The sequence below is a fragment of the Cupressus sempervirens genome, chromosome 11, assembly GCF_028749045.1.
Source record: "Cupressus sempervirens isolate cs-2001-9-10 chromosome 11, ASM2874904v1, whole genome shotgun sequence".
NCBI classification, from domain to species: Eukaryota; Viridiplantae; Streptophyta; class Pinopsida; order Cupressales; family Cupressaceae; genus Cupressus; species Cupressus sempervirens.
In genome coordinates, this window is record NC_143128.1 from 704388954 (window position 1) to 704407315 (window position 18362).

Genomic DNA, 18362 nt, shown 5'->3' on the forward strand with positions numbered 1-18362 from the left:
TGATCCAAAAAGAACAAAAGCAATACTTGCTCTTCCTCTTCCTAAACACAAGAAAGGGTGGCAAAGTTTCCTTAGTAGGATAAATTTTGTGCAAAGATTTATCCCTAATATTGCTACCATGGTAAAACCTCTTATAGCTACACTCAAGAAAAGTATGGTCTTTGCATGGACCAAGGAAGGGAGAGAAAGTTTTGAAGAGATCAAGGTAGCCATAGCCTCAACCCCTACTCTCATTAATCCAAACTTTGAGAAGGATTTCATTCTCTATACCCTAAGTGGTGAGTCAAGTATTTATGTTGTCTTGACTCAAACAAATGATAAAAATGAGGAGTAGCCCATAGCCTTCTTCAGTGAAGGGCTTAAAGAGTATGAAGACAAGTACAATTTTGTAGAGAAGCAAGCCTTTGTAGTCATCAGAGCTTTGAAGAAATTTAGACACCTCCTATCTCACAATAGGATTCATTTGTTAGTACCTCATGCCAGTGTGAAATATTTCCTTTTGAGCAAACATATTAGTGAGAAAAAGGGCTAGTTGGATTACAAAAGTGATGGAATATGATGTTGACATCCAAATTACCAAGTTGGTAAGAGGGAAGGGGTTGTGCAAACAAATGATATCATCTTAGAGATCAGATGAGGAAGTTGCTATGATACTAATAGAGGAAAAAGAGGCAAGAAATGATAACCCCAAAAACTAGATGGATGATATGAGGAATTTCTTATCAGGCAATGGGTACCCTCAAGGATGAGATAGAGTCAAAAGAAGACAATATAGATTGTAGTCAATTACTTATGTCTTAGTTGAGGGTATTCTTTTCAGGAAAGATTTAAATGGAGCCCTATTAAGATGCATTGACACAGACCAAGCTAAAAGGATGATCAAAGAGCTTCATGATGGTCTTGATGGTGGTCACTTCTCAGCTAGAACAACTGCAATGAAGATCATGAGAGCTGGTTATTATTGGCCATCCCTATTTCATGATTGTCATAAGTATGTGAGGAAATGTGAAAAATGTACTTTCTTCTCTGGTAAACAAAATCTTGCAGCTCTTCCTCTTCATCCCATTCAGGTGGACCAACCTTTTGCTCAGTGAGGATTGGATTTCATAGGCCCTATCAATCCTCCCTCTGGTTCTAGTCACAAGTTGATTCTAGCTGCTACAAATTACTTCACTAGATGGATGAAGGTAGTTGCATTGAAGGATGCCATAGAATCTTCAATTGTTGAGTTCCTCGATGGAATTGTGACTAGGTTTGGTGCCACTCCAACCATTGTTTTAGACAATGCAAAGTCTTTTGTTGGAGCTCAGATTTGTGCATGGACAGTTGACCATAATATATATTTGAGCATGTCTTCAAACTACTACCCTCAAGGTAATGGCCTAGCCGAGTCATCCAACAAGAATTTAATTAGGATCATAAAGAGGACAATAGAAGATAACTAGAGGTGTTGGCATAAGAAATTGAGGACTGCACTGTGGGCTGATAGGAAAAAACCTAAGAAGTTGTTAAGGAATTCACCATTCATGTTAATATATGGTAGAGAAGAAAGGCTTTCAATTTCATTAGAATTCCCATCAATGGAACTAGCTCATCAACTAGAGCTAATTGAAAATGATGCCATGACAGTGAGAATGGCAGAGTTGATGGAGCTGGAAGAAAGAAGAAATCAGGCCATGGAGACCCTGGAGACACATCAACAACATGTGAAAAAGATCTTTGATAAGATGGCTAGGGTTAGAATCTTTAGAGAAGGTGACTTGGTCTTGAAATGGAATGTAGACAGGGAAAAACTAGGGAGGTACTCAAAACTTGATGCACAATGGAGTGGTCCCTATCTAATTGTCAGTTGCAAGTAGGCCAATGCTTTTCAATTGAGCAGGCCTGATGGTGAAGTTTTTCCCATCCCAATCAATGGGATCCACCTCAAGCCATGTTTCTAAGAGAGCTTGATTCTCCTATACATATTAAAGTAGTTTCCTTCAGTTGTTTTCTAGCTTTCCAAGAAGTGCACGAGCACATGTGTTTTTCCAAGTTATAGAGGCAGAGGTTTTTTGTGGTTTTGTTCCTGCGGAGGAAGGGTTAGGGTTTTACGATGCACTGATCTATAGTTTTTATGACTCTATAGCCCAATAGATGCATAAGGCCACTGGTCATATGCATAGTAGGCTCGCATCCCCTCTGAGTCACCAAAAATGTTTCCTATTTTTGCCCCCCCACCAAAAATTTAAATTCAAATGTTAACCCAACCCAATAGCTACTTCCCATCTTTACATTATTTAAATGCCTAGGAAATATTAAAAAATAAAATGATTAAACCTTATGTTTTGTTCTGTCGGCTTGCAACTTTTCATGCTATCAGATCTTTCCTAGATCTACAGTGGGCACTTCCCCACATTTTGAAAATGCACTACCTTTATGTAATGCGAGGAAGCCCCTTTACAACATGTGGATGGTGGGTTCTTTCATTTTGTGTGGGTCGTAGGGTGGACAAGGTGGAAAGTTGAGCTATCATTTTGATTGGTGCCCGTTTTCCCTCATTCTAAGCTTCATCAAACTTTATGACAATGTGGGAAAGCACTTTGGTGACACACGTCTAGATGATATCATGATGGGTATTCACAGAGGTCCAAATGCACATGTTATGAGCACCATCAGATCTTTCAAGATCCATGGCTGGCATATGCCAGCAAGATGGAGTTCCAAGGTCTTTAAACAATGTGGGCATGCCCCTTTGTTACAGGTGTCCCATGGCATCCCCTATTCTCAGTTGTGCCTTCCACCTTCCAATGTGATTTGATCCATAGCTGGCACATGCCCACAAGATGAAGATGCAAGGATTTTAAGTATTGCAAGTATGAGTCCTTGTGAAACGTGGCTGGTGTAACGTCATGGGCCCACCCTTCTTAAAAAGGTATCGACAGCTTGTCTTCCATGGTAGTTTTCAGGTGAGTCAGAGTGCAACAAAGGTGTTTCATTGGCCCATCTAGCTAACTTAGCTTCTAGTTTTGTAGAGTTTTGATCATCGTTCGATGCAAATGAATAAAGGGCTAGCACTTCCCCACAATATCAAGAAGTAAGGTAATTAAGTAATGCGAGAAAGAACCTTACTACCACGTGTCCTCATGGGGCCAGTTTTGTTCTAGGTGTTGCTAGTTGTTGCCAGGGTAGTTACTAAGTTAGATGTTGAGTGTCTTGCGGGCCCAAGAATTTTGAGGGGGCAAGCACAGCTTTCTGAGGATCTTTCGCAATCGTCAATCTTGTAGAGATCAACAATCAAGGCATTCTCGCATTATGAAGTTGCAGGGAAGTCAAGTAATGTAGGAAAGCATCTAAGGGGCATGTGTCCTGATGAGCCTAGCCAGGGTATTAACATGGAGGCAACATGGTTAAGGCTAGCAGTTGGCAGATACATCACGGTCAAGGTTTTCAGATGGCACAGTTAGTTTAAAAAAGGATAGTCAACTTGGGAAGACCCTATTGAGTGGAAAAATGAAAAGAGATCATTGATCCACATGGCCCATCTTGGTACTAGGGTTATGTTGACCTACTGACTTTGCTGATTCACGAGCTAGAAACAAAGGGATTTGAGTTTTTGCATGAATCTAACCCTCATGATCGATTCAAACCACTTTCGAGTGAATGCAAGACAAAGAGGAACACTCCACCACCTCTAATTTGATCCACCTACCTAGTTAGAACTATTTAATGGTACCGTCTCTATCTTCTCAGGGCCCTTTTTCAACCCAAATCAGATTTTCTCCATGATTTTTCTTTGTAGGACTTCAATGTAGTGGTTGTAGAGTAATTACAGTTAGAGGACATCTCAGTTATGCCTGAACTATAAAGGAAATTTTTGTCAATTTTGTTCTGGTCAGACCTTCTCTAATTTCTCTAATATTTCTCTACAATTTTTAGTGTAGATTCCCTTTGCCTCTGAACTATATGACATTCTACCTTATCTCCTTCAACCATTAATGTGAAAGTGCAAGAATCCTTTGCCTTTCATTGATGTTTTGTAGAGATTTGTAACCTACATGACTGTATCTCTTCTGGCCTGTGAATGATATATAAGTGAATCTTCTCTTTCCTTGTGTCATTCATCTAGGTTTTCTAATCTGCATGTGGTTGTTTGATTAAAGCAAGTCTAAATGTGTATATCTTTTGGTGTCATGATGGTTCAATAGTGCATATATGGGCAGAGATTGGTTTGAACACTCTATTTTGGTGCATCACCCCCTTATACTAGAATAGGTAGACTTTCTTTTCATGCATTCCTTCTCCCTTTTCCTCTCCAAGAGTAGTTAGGTGCACTCTGATAGTAAGAGGAAGTCAGGCTTCTCTAGAGATTCAACCTCACAATTCAATTCCCACAGCTTGGTGGTTGTTTCCATGTTTCACAAGGTTGTCCTTAGGTAAGACTTTGGACAAGGGTGCAAACCTCTATGACAATAGTTTCCAAACCATGTCAAGTTCCTAGACCATGTAAAGTTCCTAGAAAATGTTGAGTTCCTAGACCATGATGAGTTCCCAGACCATGCTGAGCACTAGTATCTATCGGACTTCACAACTTTAATCTAAAATTCCTCCAAACATGTAGGATTGCAAGCAAGACTAGGATGCTCCTACATCAGTATTTTTTGAGATCCAAGTTGTGGCTTTTCTAGCATTTAATATAAGATTTTATTTTGTTGTAATTAAAATAGTCCAACTTGTAGATGTACATGCATTAAAAAAGGTATTTGGTTGAGTCTTAGGTATGAAATGGATTAGAAGAGCTAGAAGATCAATCAAGGGGTTTGAAGTAGAGTTGAAATGTGAATTTTTACCATTGAATATTAATGTATGTTGGTTTTAACCTTGAAGGCCTTATAGATGGGTATTTATTTAGTTATTTGGTAAATATATAAAAAAAATTGTTCCTCTATCTCCCAAGTTGATTATTGTTTGGTGTTTCTTTTCCATTATATTTACTCTTGTAGGCGGTTTGAGTATATGGGTGTGCCTTTGGCCCTAGTTATCTCATCCCTCTCTACATTAGGTGGTATCATATCCTAGTTCATCCTTGTGGAGATTGGATCATGTAGAACCCTAAGTGAATTTTGTTTGTAGGGTTGTAGATCTATGGATTTGATCTATAACTTATAGATGGTTACTATCTTATAGTAGCCTAATTGTAAAGATAGTTCAACATAGAGGAAATTCTCACAACATCATGTTGGATATATTGGGATGGATTACAACCAAGTTAGATGTTGTAGAGACAGCCCAGAGAAGAGGAGGGCATCTTGATGATGTGAGTTTTGAATACAATTGGGTAATTGTGTATTGTCTTTGATGTTACAAAAAATGTCATATCTTTACCCATTAGTTTATGTTGAGCTCACTTAGGAAATGAAGAGATTTTCTTGTATTTTTCGAGCATTCTAGTGTTTTCCAAGTTTAGAAGACAATGTCTACCAAGTTCACTTAGGCATTGAAGAGAAGTTTTCATAACTTGAGTGTTAACCGAGCTCACTCTGCTAACAAAGAAAATTTACTCTCATTGTTGCTCTCTAACCATTGTAGTAATGATCTAAATCTCTTAATAAAGTTGGCTTAACAACTATTTGTAAATCCTCTAACAAGGTGGCATTTCTAGATTGAAGTGTGTAAAGACCTCTAACAAGACCACTCCTAAAAGGGTGATTAAATTCTTTAATACAGTCACACCTAATAGTGTGTTTTGTAACCTTTAACAGGGTTGGCTCCTAAGAGGGATCACTTTAGAAGAGTGAAAATCAATTAGTAGTTGCAATTGGTGGTTTTTCTCAAATTGGGTTTCCACATTAAATCTTGGTGTCACTTGTGTTCATGCTATTTCTATCATGTGTATTAAACTATGTTAATTAAGGTTAATCATGGATAATATCATAAATATTTCATGTTAAGCATTTGTTGAGTAATGATTATTGTTTTAGTGGTTACTAACTTATAGTTTATTATCTATATTAACCAAGTGCATTTGTTTTTTTCAAGCTATATTATTTTTGTAGAGTTTATGGTCTATGATAACATCTAAGGGATCTGGGATATATTTTAGTGTTAACTAATTCACCCCTCCCCTCTAAGTTACTCCTCTTATATTTCCAATAATTGTTATCAGAGCTCTTGGTGCTTGTAGAAAATGTTTCAAGGACCTAAGCTAAAGATCAAGTTGTCTTATAGAAGAGAGATTCCCAAGCTAAAAAGAGAAAAATTTGAGGCATGGAAGGAACTTATGATGTTTCACCTAGTATCCATCAGTAATTCAAGTTTGAAATATTTGAAAAATGCTTACAAGGCTCCTACTAGAACACTAACTATGGAGGACATTACTGAAAAGAAAAATCATATGATTATGATGATAGACATTGCATCAACTCTTAACTATGTTGAATTTGATGAGGTCAAAGGATGTGTTATTGCTCATGACATGTGAACCAAACTAAAGGATATCTATGGAGGTGATGATAATGTGAAAAGAGCCAAAGAAAAAAGCTCAATAAGTTAGTTTGATCATATAAACATGAAAGAGGATAAAGACATTAAAAAATATGTTGAGAGAATCAAATCCATTGTCATTGAAATTAAAACTTCTGGAGGGACAATTGAAGATGTGAAACTGGTAAGAAAGGTACTTAGAACCCTTCTTCCTATTTATGCAATCAAAGTATCTTCTATTCAAAATATGAGATGTTATCCAAATAAAAATATAAGTTTGGATGTTCTAGTTCAAAGATTGACTACTTTTGAGCTCAATAACTATGATAATTATACTCCTAGTGCTAACAATCTTAAGTGTGCATTTGAAGCCAAGTTGGAAATCAAGAACAAAGCTAAAAATTCTAAAGAAAAACAAACTAAAAGTGAAGAGGAAGATAGTTTTGATAGTGATCTTGAATCCATTGAAGCATTTCTTACAAGAAGGTATCCTAAAGGAAAAGGAAAGTATAAAGGTATAATTCCTTTAATCTATTTTTCTTGTAAAGAAGTTGATCACATTGCTGCAATGTGTCCAAACTAAGAAAACAAAGATGAAAAGAAGCATAATAAGTAAAAAAGCAAGAAAGATTTCAAGAACATCAAGGACTACAAAGAAAAAGGTAAGAAGTCCTATTTGATGGCTAAATATTTAGATAGTAGTGATGATGATGAAATACTCTATATTGATCTAAAAGATGAATCTAATAATGAAGAAGATAAAATGGCACTTATCTCTCATTTTAGAAAAAATGATACATGGATTATTAGTAGTAGTTACTCACGTCATATGACTGGTGATAAGACAAATTTTGAACATTATGATGGTGAAGTGTAAGATTTGGAAATAATGAACCATGTTGCATTAAGGGAAAAGATTGTATCTCACTAACTACTGAACTTAGATGTGATAATTCTTATTGGGTTAAAAGACTAAAGCATAATCTACTGAGTATGGCATAGTTGAACAAAATTGGATTCAAGATAGAATTCATGAATGGGAAGGCCAAGCTACTAGATGGAAAAGGAAATTTAGTTGGGTCTAGTAACCAAATAAAAGGTAACTTATCTACCTAGATCTGAGTGAAAGTTCATATTTCATTGTTCAAGTAGAAGAATGTTGGTTATGACATAAAAGGCTATGTCATGTGAACTTTGATAATGTGATCAAGATATACAAAAACAAAAGAGTGAGAGGTATTCCTAGATTGAGAAACCTAATATGGGTCTATGCAAAAATTGTCAAATATGTAAGATGGGAAAGATAAAAGTTTCAAAAGTAAGAACTATCATTCTAAAGCAGTCTTGGGGCTGGTTCATACTGACTTATGTGGACCTATTGGAATTGAAAGCTATAGTGGAGATAAGTACTTTAGTCTTTTTGTTGATGATTATTCTAGAATGATGATTGTAATGTATCTAAAAGATAAGTCTAAAGCATTTCAAAAGTTTCATTGTTATCTAGAAAGAGTAGAGAAGGAAATAGGAAAGAAGCTGAAGTGTTTGAAATTAGATAGAAGTGAATTCATTTCCAATGAATTCAATGAATTTTTCACTGAAAGAGTAATCAAAAGATAAATATTAGCCCCTGGTAAACTACAACAGAATGTTATAACTGAGAGAAGGAATAGATTCATCTTGGATTGTGCAAGAACTTTGATGATAGAAAAGAATATTGCATTCAAATATTGGAAGGAAGCAATCAGTATTGTAGTGCATACCTTGTATAAAGTACAAGTGAAGAAAGGTTCAAATTAAACTCTTTATGAACTATGGTATGGGTACAAAACCTAATGTAAGTTACTTGAAAGTATTTGGTAGTAAATGTTATATTCTAAAAGAGACTAGGAAAGGTAAATTTGATGTCAAAGGTGATGAAGGAATATTCTTAGGATACTCTAGTAGAAGTAAAGCATACAAATGTTTGAATTTGTCTACTCATAAGATCATAGAAAGTGCACATGTGAAAATTGATGAGTTTGTAGAAAAGAATGAAGAAGAGATAAGCAAAGAACCTGAAGATTATAGAAAGTTTATTTACTTTGAATCTAGTAAATTGCCAAATACAATTGGAAGTTAGCAAACTTCATCTCCCGAGTCCCAAAAATCTCCAAAAGCACCTAAGTTACATCCAATGCAGCTTGAGTCAAAGTCTAAAGGACTTGAGATGCAATCAAAAGCTACTGAGCTTTAGCTAGAGAAAATTGAGTATGAAGGACCCAAGTCATAGATAGTGGGACCTGAGCTTGATACAAAAGATCATGGTGAGGCTAGTGGAACAAGTTCTAAATCCAAAGTACCTGTGTTAGCAAGATATGTTAGAAGGCACCATGCTCTTGATCAAATCATTAAAGATTAGTCAAATGGTACAATAACAAGAAACAAATTGAAAGGTACATGTTTACTTACTAAATTTAAACCTAGATTTTTTAAATATGCTTTGGATAATGAAAGTTGGATTGAAGAAATGAATGAAGAGATGCAAAAAATAAAATTTTCATGGACTCTTGTTTCTATACCCAAGGATAAAAGTGTAGTTGGCACAAAGTGGGATTTCAAAAATAAGCTAAATGTAAATGAGAAAGTTTTCAAAAACAAAGCAAGGTTAGTATGCAAAGGCTATTCTCAAGAAGAAGCTATTGATTATGGTGAAAATTTTTCTCTTTTTGTAAGAATAGAAGGTGTTAGGACTATACTTTCTTTTATTGCATATAAAAGATTTAAAGTTAATCAAATGGATGTGAAATCTGCATTCTTGAATGGAAATCTTGAAGAAGAAGTTTACATAGAACAATCTAAAGGTTTTGTAGACCCTAGCAAAACGGATATGGCTTGTAAACTACACAAAACATTATATGATTTCAAGCAAGCTCTCAAAGCTTGGTATGAAAGACTTCATAATTATTTGATGAAGATTGGTTTTCAAAGGATAAATGATAATAGTAGCCTATATATCAAAGAAGGACTAAACAAGAAGATTGTATTCGAAGAAATCTTTGTGGATGAAACATTGTTTATTGGAAATGATGATTGGTAAAAAGATTTTTTAGAGGAAATGAGAAAGGAATTTGAGATTTTTGTGCTTGAACAAATAAAATTCTTTGTTGGATTGCAAATTCAACAAAAGAAATATCCAAATATATCAAGGAGACATTAAAGAAGTCTAGAATGGAGGATTCAAGACCAGTTGAAACACCTACATCTACTTGACATAATATTTCCAAGGATGAGGATTCCAAGGAAGTGGACCAAACCATATACAAATTAATTATTGGTAAACTACAATATGTAGTGCATACAAGGCCTAATATTGCATTAGTAGTTGGTATGGTGGAATGATTCTCAGTAAATCCTAAAGAAAACCATATGATGGACATCAAGAGAAATGATATACCTAAAAGGTACTAAATATCATGGATTATGGTACAAAAAAGTAGGCAATCTAGATTTGAAAGTCTTTACAGATGTTGATTAGGCATGAAGTGTTGATGGTAGGAAGAGCACTAGTGGTGGAGTGTTCTTTCTTGGTAAAAGACTAGTGTCTTGGACAAGTAAGAAGTAGAATTATATTTATTAGTCTATAGTAGAAGAAAATTATGTTACACAAGCAGTTAATTATTCCAATATTTTTTGGTTCGAACAATTGTCAGAAGGTATGAAGGTAGATATCAAGGATCTAGTGGTTATCTTATGTGGTAACACCAATGCAATTAATATATCAAATTACCCTATGATACATACCAAGACCAAGCACATTGCTATTAAATATCATTTTCTAAGAGAACTAGTGCAAGATAAAGAGGTAAGATTGGAATATGTGAATACTAAAGAATAAATTATAGACGTATTCACTAAGCCATTACTTAAGGTTTCCTTTTTGTATCTAAGAGGTAAGTTAGGGGTTATTCCCCTACCTAAAAGTCATCGAATGAAGTTTATTGATGCATCAACTAGTGCATGTTGAAGATTAGTTATGTTGATGTAGTAATGAATGAGGTACATTTATATTCACTAAATATTGTCTTTGGCATAAGATGTTAAAGAGGGAGATTTTGGCTATCATTATATCATAGAAGTTTTGTTTGAAGATGAAGAACTTGTTCTAATATCAAAGAGGAAATTTTTTATACCAAATATGTTGAAGAGAAAGAGTTTTTTGACTATTGGTTAATAGTTTGTTCTCCTATTAGATTTGATAAACTTAACTATTTGATATCCAATATTTGGAGAGAGAAAATGATGTTTACTAATAAATGGGTCAGTGTATATACTTTATCACTTCTCTTTTAATTGATTAGGTACAACTCCCTATGATTTGTAATGATATGGATAGAATATGTTTTTATGAGATCAAGAGTCTTGACATTATAAACTATTAATGTGAGAGTAGTAAAGGATAGTCAAATTATTTGTAGGCACAAACAACTCAGGAAAGATGTACATGAATAACCTATCACACTCAATGGAATGATTGCAGTAGATCATCTTGATATTTTTTGACTTATAATTCTATTCTAAATGAAAATTACTCATCTAAATGCATAAGTAGGAAAAAAGAGATCATACATATGAGAGAAATTGGAATTGCTTTGGCTAGAATGGAATTCAACAAGTATCCAATAGATTCACATACATTATCATTTAATTCCTAATGAATTATATAAAATATTATGAAATGAAAAAGAGAGGAAGTAGAATCATATGTGAATAAAGTAAATGGAATCACCTCAATTGCAAATATCAAAATGAAATAGAATTCACTTGATTATTATAGGATCTCATATAATTGTCCTTCAATTCAAAATGCAAAAACTAATCTATTGTATGGACCACAAAACATGAAAAGAAAATATTGTAAATGGAATTATACAACTATTCACTCTCAACTTTTTCAACCTTTATAATGTTAAATGAGATTACATTTATAGTCTTTTGTTATCTTTTTCAAATCCTTGCATAGTAGCAGTCATAATATAAAAGAAAATAAATGTGAAAATATCCAGTTATATGAACATATGGAATCTTCTCCATAAGTGATTATCAATCCATGGTGCTTCTAAAATACTCAGTGACCATTTTGCTTCGTACAATATAAGAAAATTCTATGAAATATCAATTTTTCTGCATCTTCTATTATTTTTACCAAATCTGTATATTTCATATTTTTTGGTGTAAATAAGTATTTACTTAGTAAAATTTACTTAATTTTACTTAGGTTAATGAATTATTTTATTATTTATTTGGTGAGACACTTAGGAGTTTGCATACTTTTATGAGTTTTCATGTTGACAACATAGAAGTAAGCAACTCTAATTCGATACATGGTGTCTACAACATTGGAGTTTGCATAATTAACTGAGTTGTCATGTAGACAAAATAGTCATTCACACTCATAATTTAGCACATGGTGTCTACAACATTATTTTACATGCTACACCCTTGTAGGCTTATCCTGTCACCATCGCACTTACTCATGTGCTTAATGGAGGATAATCCACATCTAGTGGACATGTGTCTGGTTGTATGACTTATCATGTTGTTGATTCCTATGCATTCTAGAAGCATTCTAGAGGCCTTTATATATAAGCACCCCTAGTGTACTTTCACATTGAATCGAATACATATCAATATTCTAATCATACTCTTTTTGGTCTACTATTGTGCTTGTGCTTGAGTTCTTTGATCTTGGGTGAATTTTTCCCTAAAGAAAATTCTTACATGGTATCAGAGCTTGGAGAATTTCTCTTCACACAGACATTCTAGACCATCTTGTTGCTTCAACACCTCAGCCCAGATCTAGAGTATCACAATCATTGGGAGCATCTTAAGACAAATAAAATCTCATCATTGCATCTAGAACATTGATTTAGTGAAAATTGGGTATAAATTCACCTACCCTAGGCCAAAGTCAATTTTGAGGCAAAAATGTTTTGCAAATCAGAACCCAAAGGCCTAATTTGTAAGTTTTTGGTATGATCATATTTCAGATCTGTAATTTTTTATTTAGATCTACATTTAATTTCTCTATAATTTCTATTTCCATTTTACTTCAAATTTTTAGAAAAATTTATAGTAGCCAATCGGCTCTACAGAGAAATTTTTTTGTAGGAACTGGGCAGTAAGACCCTAGTCCCTACAGGTATTTTGGCAGGCATTTATTATAGTATGGTAGAATCTCTACTATTTCAATTAGGTTTTCATAATCCAACTAGGTCTATATAATCTAGCCTGACAAATTTCTAGCATTTACATTAAAATCTACTAGAATCCCTAAACAATCCGGCTAAGCAACATACCAGCTAGACCAAACACTAGCGACTAGTAGCTTATTTATTTTTGTTCGCTAGGCTTTGGCTTTTAAGCCCCACCAAATCCTTTAACCCCATGAATGTGGGATTAAAAACTACCTATCACATTTTATTACTAGCTCTGGCTTTTACAAACACATCATCATCATTACAAACTTTGCTCACCGTGAAACCAAACTCTAGCGATGTTTCTTCTTTGTGGAAGACTGCCAGCCTAAACCTTGGATAGACACATGGCTTTCTACCAAAGCCTCCATGAAGATAGCTCCTTTTCCACATGGAATGATAGAAAACTACCACATCACACCATAGAGGTCCCACTCACCTACTAGCCAAGAAAACTTAGACTGACACATGGCCTATCCACGTCTGATCCACCTGTTAGACTTTATCACCACCAAACTACTAAGTCAATGGCCTTATCACTTGGCGGCACACTTTCCATGTAGACTATAACCAGCCATGTTGGATTTTTTTGTACAATTTTATATAGTACAGACATGCCAAGTTAGCCAGTCGTACACTGACATCATCTGCTACATCATCCAACAAACCTTTTTTCACTAATTTCATTATTTCACAGGATTATAATTGATAGCTATCTGACCATCACTTCCTATCATTTTTAAACTACTACAACAACCATTTGATTATCAAAGTTAAGATCGTAGTTTTTTTCCCAAAATCGTCTTCAAATTTAGTTTTGATTTGACAATCCAACATTGGAATGTCATAACTCAGTCATTCAGACTCCAAATCAAGTGCAATTTTTTATCTTTTTTAGGTAGAGTTTATTGAACTCTTCATTGGTCTATTTTTTTCTTATTTTGGTGCATGGATTTGTTAGATATCATGTCATTTGGTGACTATACCTATCCCAGCCTACATTTTACAACTTGAAATACTCTATACAGGCTCATATGGACACATATTTAGGTTCTATTTTTTTGAAAGTGCATTATTTTTTTCTACTTTTTAGTTCTGCAATCAGTTTATAGGGTTGTATGGATAGAAATATCACTTTTAGTATTAGGGCGTTTTCTACATTGTATTGCTTTGATTACTTTTCAAAATTGTTGTACATCTGAGCTACAGTGCTTAGTGATAGATTTGAGTCTCAAAAGGTAGTTGTATACAACAAAATTAGAAGTCCACTTTGTACATTTTGACAAGTGACCTCTTGTACATGCACTACCTATAAAGCACTAAATCATTTATTGGGGGGCTAATTCATTTTTCTTGCATCTTTGGGGGTACATTGATTAGTTTATCATGGAAGAGGAATATTTAATTATCTTGACACTAGACAACTATCAATAATGGAGTCAATTAGTTATCACATATCTTAGTCAGCACAATGCACTGCCATATGTGAGAGGACTTACCTACCATGTAGACACAACTACCCTCATTTTTAGTACTCTCTATCTATTTATGGATATGGAGGCTATGGATTCACTTGATGATGTGAAGTTCACAGATACATATGATGTTTGGATCTATATTTGGGAGATGTATGGAGATCCATAGATTCCTCCATTCTCAAAAAATCATTTACCTCCATTTGTGATTGCATCCTCTCTAGATGAGATCACACCTTTAGATGGTCTTATTGGTCCTACAAATCCAATTTTAGCCACAGATGATTTGAATTTGGTGCAGTAGGAAACTCCATGTATTCCTAGTTCAACTTCTTAGGATGACTTCCTTCTAGCCATTATAGATTTATTTGTGGAGTCTCACATTGAAGATGTGGGAGACATCATCAATGATATTCATCTTCTCTTTGTGGTGAATAATTCATCCATTTTCATAGTGATAGATCCAGCTCAGCAGAGTACACTTTGTCTTCTAGTTCCAATATTAGTGGATGAGTTCCTAGTAGACATTTCAAGTCTATTTGTGGAGTCACACATTGTCAATTTGGGAGACATCCTTGATGATATACAACTTCTCTTTGATGAGGAAGATCCTTCTTTAGTTCTTGCGAGGGCTCACTCTGACCCTCATGTCCATTCTCTACATGATCGATCTTCACAAATTGATATGATTGTGGATCCTTATGTACAATAGTTGTAGGAGGTCTCTTTATCATTTGAGGAGATATATTTTTCTTTGAAACATATTCTACATACATCCTTGCTAGATCTTTACTTCTTCTCAATAGTATTAGAAGGGGCAACCATTAGCATTGCCACAAGGACAACTGAGAAAGTTTCAGAGACACCTTTCATCATCGAGATTCTTTCCACACATATGAGAAGCATCTCACCTATACCTTTACCATTGTTTCTTCCAAAGGGGAGAAACATTATTGAGTGGTCATGGATCAACTTCCACCTTGGAGCATTTCTCACTGATCGAGACACTACATTTAGGAGGCAGGGGACTATCTTGTCTCCTTCTTCTATTTTGAGGGGGGGGGGGACTACCTTGTCTCCTTCTTCTTCTCTTTTTTGTATACTTGATGTATTTTGTAATGGGGGGTTTTGATTACTCCATCCATCCATGCATCTTTTCTTTTCATCAGTCTTTTTGGGGGACGGTTTTTCCCATGAGATTTTCCCTCTTTCTCCTCTGTATGAGAGATTGCATTTCATTATGTACATGGGTACCTAACATGGCCTAGTATTCGGGATCCATTATGCATTTCATCCTAGTTTTTGAGAGCTTAAGGGAATTCCCCTAAGTTGGACTTAAGTGAGGGTGTTAGGGTAAATAAGTATTTACTTAGTACACTTTACTTAACTTTACTTAGGTTAATACATTATTTTATTATATTGCATTATTTTATTATTTATTCGGTGAGACACTTAGAAGTTTACATACTTTTATGAGTTGTTATATTGACAACATAGAAGTAAGCAGCTATAATTCAACACACGGTGTCTACAACACTAGAGTTTGCATAATTAACTGAGTTTTCATGTAGAAAACATAGTTATTCACACTCCTAATTTAGCACATGGTGTCTACAACATTATTTTATGTGCTATACCTTTGTAGGCTTATCCTCTCATCATTGCACTTACTCATGTTCCTACTTGTATGACTTATCATGTTGCTAATTCCTATGCATTCTAGAAGCATTCTAGATGCCTTTATATATAAGCACTCCTAGTGTACTTTCACATTGAATTGAATACATATTTATATTCTAATCATACTCTTTTTGGTCTATTGTTGTGCTTGTGCTTGAGTTCTTTGATCTTGGGTGATTTTTTCCCTAAGGAAAATTCTTATAGTATTCCAACATTCTCTACTAGTTTAAATCTCCATCGTTGATCTCAATTCGACAATCTAGATTAAAACATTATGAACTTCTTTTATAGTGTCAATCGTGGGTCCACACAATGTCTTATCTCTTTGTTGCTATGACATTTTTCCTAACAACTTTTCATAATGACATAATAACCTCCATAGATTTATTTTGATCTAACAATGATAATAAAATAATTTTAAGTCTATGTTTACTTTATAGCATGGGTCCATCTTTCCAATTGGGTACATCATGGCATACATGTGGCATTACTTCATTTCTTAGAAGATCTAACATTAGACTAGTTTTCTTCATTGGCACCTCGTGACTAGACTCTAATTATGCTTCATGGAATATGATGGCCCATCAGACACATATCTTTCCCTCACTATGTTGCTTTACTTAAAGATTGGTCAACTTTTTATAGCAACACTATGAGAATCATAGGTATATTTTAATTGGGTGGTTGAGAACACACGTGACTTTCTTTCTTTCTTTAAACTATTTGACATGTCAACTAGCCAATCATATGTAGTCTTTTATTAATTTGATTTTTCTCAACCACATAGACATGTAGACCAAATATTAATTGTCAATTTTATTTTCAAAAAGTCATATAACCTTTGACTTGTTTCCGTCACCATTTCTGCATATTGAACATCCATTCTCTATTGAATTTAGCTAAGCTTGGTTCTAAACTATGCTTGTGATCTACATATCAACCTTTAGCCTCGATCTTCAATGTTCTCTATTGCATTTGTTCTGTATGTGATCATGATTTCTTCATTCTACCTACACAATATTTTTAATGGAACACTTCTTCATAGAATTAGAGTTTTGTAGAGATTTGCAGGAATACTTTCATGAAGATTTTCTTATCAACATGAATCTTTGCCTTCAACATCATTAGGAACAAGAAAATATAAAATATTAGAAACATTGAGACCTACATCTAATCAAGATAATGTATAAAAATCCCTCCAAACCCTAATCACCTAGCCAAGAATTAATGTATAGCTCATATGATTCCCACACCAAGTTATCTCAAAGGGAGGATGAGAAGAAACCTCATCCTAAGGGAAATCTATACTCAAACTCAATACATTAACAATTGACTAACTTCAAACCATAAAGCAAAATGATATGACTAAAACTAGGGCAATACTAATAGAGGGTGAAACTAAGGTTAGAGGGAGTTCACACTAATAGAGGGAGTTATCATGGATGAGAATCAAAATTAAACTAGGGATATTTTCCTTACTTTATTTTTCTCTAAAATTTCATTGTATTATGACATGTTGTGTTGTCATTAATGCCAAAGAGGGACATTGTTAAATATAATTGGTTAATTGTGCATTATCTTTGATGTTACACAAAATATCATATCTTTACCAATCAGTGTATGCCAAGCTTAGTTGGGAAATGAAGATAGTTTCATGTGTCTGATGATCTTTCCAATATTTTCCAAGTTCAAAAGATGGTGTCTACCGAGTTCACTCAAGTGTCAAAGAGAAGTTCATAGAAGATGAGTGTTAACTAAGATCACTCAGGTAATGAAGCAAAGTTGTATGGAACTAGTATTAACTAAAATCACTCATTCATCGAAGAAAGTTTTTGAAGATGTACTGTTAACTGAGTTCACTTGGTTAACATGGGAAAATAATTTCTGAGTTAGTGTCTACCAAGCACGATCAACCAGTGAAGCATTTTCTTATTTTGGTGTATTTAGTTTAATGGATTTGTTTATTGGTTCTATCCAACTAAGGACATGAATCTTAATTATTCTAAGTTATATTCAAGCCAACTTGACAAAGTGTATGATATAAATATAAGTTCAATGATGCAAGGGAACTAGTAGTGGGTTAAAAGAAGGTTCCTAGAATCCTCTTCACTGAAGGTATGAATATAATAAGTAGCTTTACAAATCCACTCTTCCCAAAAACACCTATAAAAAGTGTTTAATAGGATGGTTATGGTTATCTCAACCTGAACCACTCCTAGGAAATCCCAATCACAAGATAAACCTATCACAAACACAACTAATCACTAGTTTCTCTCATGGAACACTACAAGTCTCTTTTGAAACATTCACTCCCCAAACTCACATAAGAATGAGGGGTGACTTTGGGACATACTCATAGTCTAATTATGTCCTACATAACATGAAACAATCATTATAATCAATCTATGCAACATCTATCTAATTGTAACTTCACAAACCCAAGATGAGGCTTGTAGCCCTTGAATTTTGGAAAATTGACTTATTTTAAGAAAAATCCACACAACTCAATGGA